This window comes from Eucalyptus grandis, chromosome 10 (assembly GCF_016545825.1).
Source record: "Eucalyptus grandis isolate ANBG69807.140 chromosome 10, ASM1654582v1, whole genome shotgun sequence".
In the NCBI taxonomy this organism is placed as follows: Eukaryota; Viridiplantae; Streptophyta; class Magnoliopsida; order Myrtales; family Myrtaceae; genus Eucalyptus; species Eucalyptus grandis.
The window spans coordinates 22,063,984-22,072,363 of NC_052621.1; the positions used below are offsets into that span (position 1 = coordinate 22,063,984).

At 38.1% G+C, this 8,380-nt stretch overlaps 1 pseudogene; it reads left to right on the forward strand.

The window, feature by feature from the left end:
* Positions 1-485: 485 nt before the first annotated feature.
* On the forward strand, positions 486-4,400 carry LOC120289239 (annotated as a pseudogene).
* The last annotated feature ends 3,980 nt before the right edge of the window (positions 4,401-8,380 follow it).

The window sequence follows — 8,380 nt, forward strand, 5'->3', positions numbered from 1 at the left end:
AACATTTCAAAGACACCGACAAACAGGTCCAAGAGACCTAATGGTAGTTCGACCCCATGATTTTTTGGGGCATATGAAATGTTGTAAATCGCGATCAATGTTCACGCACGATATTAATTCATACATCGCTCAGAACAGATGCATGATCGCACGGTCACCAACGACCTTAAACAAAGGGAATTTCGTGGATAATGATGAAAGGGATTGGTGGTCGGCTCCGGAATTGAAACGCGCCCTATGGGCGCACTCACCTCGACAGCCCACGAAGCCAAAACCAAGAAGCACACACGAATGATCTCTTGGACCGAAAACAGACGAGAAATTCGGAATAAAAAAGGAAACTTGCTGCCGCTGCTGCTGCTGTTGCTGTTGCTGTTGCTGCTTGTGGGTCCGTCTCCGCCATAGCCAAAGAGTTACCACCCACCTCAACACTCACTAAAACATCATCATTGCCACCCAGAATCTCTCTCTCTCCTCCACAGCGCCCGCACCCAACTCTTTCCTGTCATTCCCCACGAACCCACGAAGGAAAAAGGTCGCGTCTTCCCAATTTGTCTGGTGTTCTTGTGGTTTTATGGCGGTGCTGAGGTTTCTGCCTAGAGAGTGAACGAGAAAAAGCTTCGATTTTTATGATGGGCAGCCGGTGAAAGGAACTGGGTCTGGGCTATTTTCGGGTCTTGGTGTCATGGGAAATTGCTTGTGTAGATGGGAGCCTTCGATTTACAGAGTCTCCTCCAATGCTAAGTCAGGTTGGTATTCTCAAAACTCTCTCTCTCTCTCTCTCTCTCTCTCTCTCTCTCGTTGAATCTTTTGCAGCAAATGGGTTCTGTTAATGTTGGATCATAGAAGCTTCTTTTGATGAGAGATCAGGTGAACTGAGAATAAATTTTGGGGGCTGGTGGGTATATACTCTGTTTGTCCCTTTTTTCAATCCTGCCTCATTTGTTTCATTTTCTGGTACTCTTTTTTCCATTTTTATTTGCGGTTGTTCTCTTTGCTGTCTGTCTTGTTAAGTCCTTTCTTGTCCCAATTTAATTTTTTTCATTTCCTAGTTTATGAAGTATTGTGTGATTCGTTCAAATTTGTCATCTTTTGCCATCGTCCTCCTGAAAGTTGGCGGTCCTTTTGGAATCAGAATTAGTATTGTGCAGGATGTGCTTTTTCGAAACTTTTATGTGAATCTTCTTCGTAGAATCTTTATTTTCTTGACCCAGATGATACACTATTTTTAGCCTGCACATTGATTGACAGAATCTACCTTTTCTTTTCTATTTTCTTTGCCCATTTTAGAATTGTACCGGGAGAGATTTCTGCTTGTATGAAGATAGAAGGTTGGTTTTGCACCTACTTTCATTTTGATGCATAATTGCATATGAGGCTTTCAAGTCTTGTCCCATGCATGAAGTGATTTTGCAGTCATTTTTTCTGTTATTTCCCTCCATAAAATTAGTTTAAGGATCCTTTACCATTCAAAAATATTGGATTGATTTTTAAGGTCCTTACCGTCCATTTTTACCTTGTTCTTTCCAGATGAATATGGCGCGTAGTTGTTTGGAAATGTTGGTTCTGTTTCTCGTTGTCAGGGCAGAGTATGGGCTTACCGTATTTAGGCTTTTGCCTTTCTGTTTTCAGAATCCCCTAAGTACGGAGCCCATCCGTGAAACATAAAAGGGATGAAAGTAAATTACCGTCAAATCCTGCGGAAGTAAAGATCTGCGCCGTGACACAGCTGCCAATCCGCTGATTGCATTCACCTATAGCGAGCTGAGGATCATCACTGCAAATTTCAGGCAAGATGGGGTGTTGGGTGGCGGTGGATTTGGAAGCGTGTACAAAGGGTTTATCTCAGAGGATTTGCGGAGGGGCTGGAGCCTCTCCAAGTTGCTGTAAAGGTTCATGACGGCGATAACAGTTATCAAGGCCACCGTGAGTGGCTGGTGAGAAAATTTGCCCTTTCCCCAGCTTAATTAAGGAGTGATTGATTTAAATTGCTTTAACCTCTTTTCGATGGATATGGCAGTGTGTCCTGCTTTTTCCAGTTGGTTTGATTAATACTTTTATGGAATTTTAGGCAGAAGTCATATTCCTGGGGCAGCTTTCTCATCCGAATTTGGTGAAATTGATCGGGTACTGCTGCGAAGATGAACATCGAGTGTTGATATACGAGTACATGGCTCGGGGTAGTGTGGAACATAACTTATTTTCGAGTAAGTGATATTAGGAAGAGATGTGTCAGATGCACTAGAATAAGAGGATTTAGTTAATTGCTCAATGTTATTATCCCCTCATTTTTTTGGTGGCTCTCTCTTATGAAGAAGAACACAGGGAAGTGATTTCAGGAAGATATGTTTTTATTATTATTATTTTTTTAATGCTAACTAAGGAAGAGATTTGTTAGGTGCACTAGAAAAAGAGGTTTTAGTTTGTTCCTCAATCATATTCATGCCTCATTTACTGTTAGCTCTCTCTTACAAAGCTTCAACATTCACCTTGATGATCTATCTTTCTCCTTTAGATTAACTCACGTGTTTTAGATCTCAATCTTGGAGGCGATTTTTGTGTAGGACAGTTTCAACTTCTAAACTTAAGAAGTCAGTTCATGGTAATATATGATTGAAATGTAGGTTAAAAAGAATGTGTCAATTGCCCTCTGATAATTGGTATCCTTTAAAAGCCATACTATCTAGTGGGAGAGTATGAAATTTTCTTTATGGTTGCTTTCATCCAAAGGGAACCCTTCAAATTAATGCCTAGTATTCTCCGCCCTGATGATTTTTTCTGTATCCCTATTGTCAGACTCTAGCTTGTTCATCTGAAAACTTAGTTCTCAGTAATTATTGTTGAGACATCAATTGTTGTTCTTTGAAGTCTTACATATGCGCAATCTCTGATTTTCTTGTTTTGTGTTTTCTTAGGAGTATTGCTTTTCCTCTTCCATGGTCTATCAGAATGAAAATTGCATTCGGTGCTGCCAAAGGTCTTGCTTTCCTCCATGAAGCTGAGAAGCCAGTCATCTACCGTGATTTCAAGACATCTAATATTCTCTTAGATGAGGTCAGTGGATCAAATGCTCTATAACTTTTCTACCTTGAATGGAGGAAGAAGTTCATGATAGAGAGCAAACAACGATGCCATAGTCCATGAATGGACATAATTTTGTTGACAGTGGAATTTGTAATCCTCTAAGGTAGTTTGCTAGCATAAAGCATGCCCATTCATTGACTACAAATTCTCCAAATCACACATAAAAGCTAAATTCATTTTCAGGTTGTACCTTTTGTTGAGTGAATTACTAAATGTTTGGGTCATGGTTAAAGTCAAAAATTGCAGATCTGAGTCCTGGACTAGAAAAATGGTAGTTCGGTGGAGACTGAATAGTTGTTTCTCTTGGCATTTGGGTGTGTTTAGCTCACAATTCTAGTTTAATCAAACAGGAGTATAATGCCAAGCTCTCTGATTTTGGTCTTGCGAAAGATGGACCTGAAGGAGACAAATCACATGTTTCCACTCGCATAATGGGAACATATGGATATGCTGCGCCAGAATATATAATGACAGGTCACAATTCTATATCTTTCACTTTTAACTTATGATGTAAATCTTGTTTGTGTCTGTTCTAGCATTTGAACAAATTTACTTCCTGAAAGAACTTTACATCTGCTCTCTTGTAATCGGTCATCTCTTTGTGCATTTTGTTTACATCACAAGAATCCATTTCTGTGCAGGGCATTTGACTCCACGGAGTGATGTATACAGCTATGGCGTAGTCCTTCTAGAACTTCTTACGGGGAGAAAATCCTTGGATAAGTCTAGGCCTGCACGGGAGCAAAACCTCACAGATTGGGCCCTTCCTTTGCTTAAAGAGAAGAAGAAGATACTCAACCTTGTGGATCCGAGGCTGGATGGCGATTATCCCATCAAAGGAGTGCAAAAGCGGCGATGCTCGCCTACCATTGCTTGAACCGGAACCCCAAAGCTAGGCCTCTCATGAGAGACATAGTAGATTCCTTGGAGCCTCTTCTGGTAAATGATGAGGGTTTGACCGAGACTACTGTGACTGTGATTAGTAACGAAGTTCCCGCTGCAGATACAAAAACGATAGGAAGATTTACAATAGGGATTGCATTCGGTCTGCCAGTTTTTTCTTGGGGTCTTTTCCATTTTCAGTGATTTCCATCTGCAACAGAAACAAAAGGAGATTTTTTCTTTTCATTTAGATAGCTTTCTTCTGTGTATCTAAAGGAAGGAGAGGAGGATGTGTTTTTTTTTCTTTTTAGTGCAGAGGCATACTTGCGAGACCTTTCATTTGAACTGGAGTACTGTACCGAGCACGTAAATATTGATCTGACCATGAATGTATGTACACGATTGGCTTGCTTGATACAAACTTTCATTCCACACTGCACCTGGCTTCTTGAATGTAAGCTGCAATATCGAATTCTTTTACTTATGAGGTTCTTCCGCCATCATAGTTCTTAATCTTCTACAAGGTGAACATTCCAAATAACTTAAAGAGCTCTTGAGATGAACTGGGATTTGATTTTCAAAAAGAAGGTAACGTCTGGATTTCATCTTCCGCTTCATTCTAGGCACTTTGCTCCTGGTAGTATAAGGGTCCCGCTAGCGTGCGATCTCTGCACTGTAAGATGCCGCAAATCCCATTCGCACACGCGTTTGATGCGGATCTCGTGGCTGTCGACAGTCCAGATTGCACAATGTGTTGCTCATGACCGTGCATGGTACTTCTCAAACGTAATCTGTGAAATAGATAACAAATGTTGAGGGTAGAAAAACTGCACAGCCAGAAGGTAGAGCTTGTGGAGTTTCTTGAAGGGTTGATTCGCCATTGCTCCATAAATATTAACAAGAACTCCACAATCTGTCTCGAAGAAACTCATTGCTGTAAGGATCGACAGACCTGAAAAGTGCTGCGGAAGTTCATATCGCCATCACGAATGCCGTGGTATTGGTGGTCTTGCTCTAGGATTGATTGTGTTGCATCCTCTTAGTCCCTTGTCTTCAGAATCAGAGAACATAATCTACTCACCTCACTTCAAGAAGAAAGACGACGAAACGAGCATCCAGCATCCATAGAAGATACGCTCCTCGTGACAAGAAAAGTGGTCCTACTGGGATTAGGAAGGCATGGCAAAAATGGATTGGAACTGCAAGGAGAACGTCTTCTGTATGGATTTATAATTTGAGAAGCGGAATGAATAACGCTTGTGCCATGTCATACATGTCTTAGGACTAAACTCAAAAAGGCTAATTAACATCCGTAAGTTGCCACCATCGTCCCTGATAACTCAAAACCCGCACTGCTGCCGCTGCCGCTGCCGCAGCAGTCTATCCCCATCCCTGTGAAGCAGTTGAATATATAGTGAATCTTTTGAGTACAAACCCTAGCAAACTAAGGAAAATGAAAAGTTCAAACTAAGAAAGTAAAGAAAGACAAACCTGGAAATTCTTGAAAAATAGTCTTTTGTAATCTAATCTCATCAAATATAATCTTGTAACTAAAGTGACCTCAGATTCTTGTATAATATATTAAATTAAACATAATGAAGAAACAAACTATCAAATTCTGAAATCCTAAACCTTTATAAAAATAAAAATTTAAAGCAAATCTTGATGGACCCAACATCATTCTCCTTTGTTAGATAAAACTTGACCTTGAGTTTTAAAGCGTGCAGGATTATGCGGAAAAGCAAATCTATGACTCCATCCTCGCCGCACCTTCGATATCAATAAAAAATTTCATTAATTGAGAAAACTTCCGCAGTAGAACTTGCAACCGAACTTTTTTTTTTTTAATATGGCCGATCGTGCTACTTGACCTGAGATGGTCAAGTTTGAAACGATCTTAGATCGCTTTTGAATAATCTAGGGTCTGTTTGGATTTACTCTTATTTTTTACCTGAGATGGTCAAGTTTGAAACGATCTTAGATCGCTTTGAATAATCTAGGGTCTGTTTGGATTTACTTTCTTTTTTTTGACCTGAGATGGTCAGGTTTGAAACGATCTTTAGATCGCTTTGAATAATCTAGGGTATGTTTGGATTTACTTTCTTTTTTTCATAACTTTTTGCTTAGTTCAAAATTCTCGGGTCTCGCAATTAAACATTTTTATCCAGAAACGGGTAAAAATTTACATGTGAAGTCACATGAGCTCTTTAATAAATTAACATATTGAAATAATATTATGGATAAATTACATCAAACTTTCAGGATTTTCGGAGGAGTACACATTTACCTCCAAACTTTCAATTGTTATACAATTGAGCCCTTTTAAAAACTTTTATTTTATTACAGCCGTTAACCCTCCATTTTTCCCCATTAGCTCATGATATTTTCGGGGGTAAAAGTATGTTTTCATTTCATTTATTTTTAAAAAGTCTCTCTTTTACCCTTAATTACCGTAAAAAAGAAATATGGACATAGGAGAAAACTAAACCTACCAAAATAAATATCAACAAATATATTAGACGATAAAAATTTGTTAAAATTTGATAAATGTAGCCACTTAATGGAACTAAATAAGATAATATGAGACCCTTGCAGATTCGGGGAGGATTGCAACCCCTCACCCCAGATATAGTTGAGGGTCTATATAGTCCTCCCACACTGTCGACTAGGGCCACTAGCCACTGGCTAGGGCCTAGCGACCTTTGCGGTCTCGCCCCACCATTATTTCCAATGAGGGTGGGGTGGTAGCAGCAAGAAGGGTGTAAAGGCCCTTGATTGCTCTCCCATTCTTTTTTTTAAATAATAATTTAATTAATATTTATGTTAAAAATCAAATTTGGGGGAGAATGACATCATTTTGCACATTGATGGTTGAGTAGATAATTTGGACAAGTCACGTAAACCACATTTATTCTTAAAATAACGCCATGTTGGATTTTCGGCTACTTTTCTTTGGAGTTGACACTTAAGTGTCGATTTCGGCACTCGTGGTGTACATCTTCCCAAATTAATGTGTTTTTTGAAGAATGGTTAGTATCACAAAAAATTTCAAATTTGTACACTTATGATAAATTTAACTTTAATGAACTTTTGACCATAAAAAATCCAAAACTTATACATTTGCAACAAATTCACCCTATATTAATTTCTGTTAATATGGATTAAAAGCGAAAGTCTAAAGATCCTAAACTATTACACTTATAATATACGGAGAGTAAAATCCCAAATTAGTACACATATTAGCTATCACGTATCCTTAAACTCAATAATTTGATAATAAAATTTAACAAAAATTAATGGAAAATAAATTTGTTACGAATGTACCAATTTGGGGGTTTTTGTTGTATTAAACCAACCCTTTAAAGAATTGTTGTTGGTCAATCTTTCTTTGCATTAATTAACCATTCAAAAAGGTTGTGCTTTTTCCATTTCTCTTTTTTAAACACTCCAATTTTATTTTTATTTTTAATTTTGATCATACTATCTATTGTGGGCCCATAAATTCTCTTACAATTTTATAAAAGTGATCATTCTTTTTATCATTTGGCCAACGGTTTTTATTTTATTTTATTTCTGCTTTTTTTCCTAACGGGTCCCACTTTCCTTCTTCTTGTCTTCTTCTTCTTCCACAAATCTCTCTTGCATGCTGCTTACTTCAACAATTTGTGCTCACCTTCTCTGCTGGAGGTATGGTTTTGGCAAAAGCTTGGTTTTTTCTTTTTCTTTTAGTTTTCTTGGGCTCAAATCATGCTCATTCCGATCACTATTGAGTGTTTCTTGATATCTTTTCTTAAAAGTGAAGGTGAGTTTTGGGTCGTAGAAATGCTTGATCTTGTGTTTCAATCATGCGATTAGAGTGTAGCGTGTATCAAAATAGCGTTTGTGAAATCATTAGGACAGTTACTTTGTAATTTGTAGCATACTTGCATCCTATAGACTGTTGCTTCCTCTAGGTTTAGATTCTTACTATTAATTCCATAGGTTCTTCATCATCAATTTTGGGTTTACGTGTCGCTTCTCATTAATTGACTTGCGAAATAATGATGTAAGATAACAAAACGATTTGCAAAGAAGGCTGGGACAGTCAAAAACGGTGAAAAAGAAGAAGAAGGACAATGGAACTCATAAAGAAAAAGAAAAAAAAGTGAACCAAATAATAAAAAAGATCACTTTTTATAAAATTATACGAGAAATGGCAGTCTAAGGATAATATGGTCAACAATAAAAAAGTGAGTGTCAAGTCAAAGGAGGAGTGGAAAAAACGCCATCCTTTAAAAATACAGTGTAACCATTTTCTTATTTGGCCTTTTTTGTAGTTGAGGCCTTTGGAATCGAGTAGTTCTCTTTCTACTTTTGAGCAATGCCTTTTTTCATTACTTTGGAGGGTGCGAAGGTGTATTTTATTATGAACTTA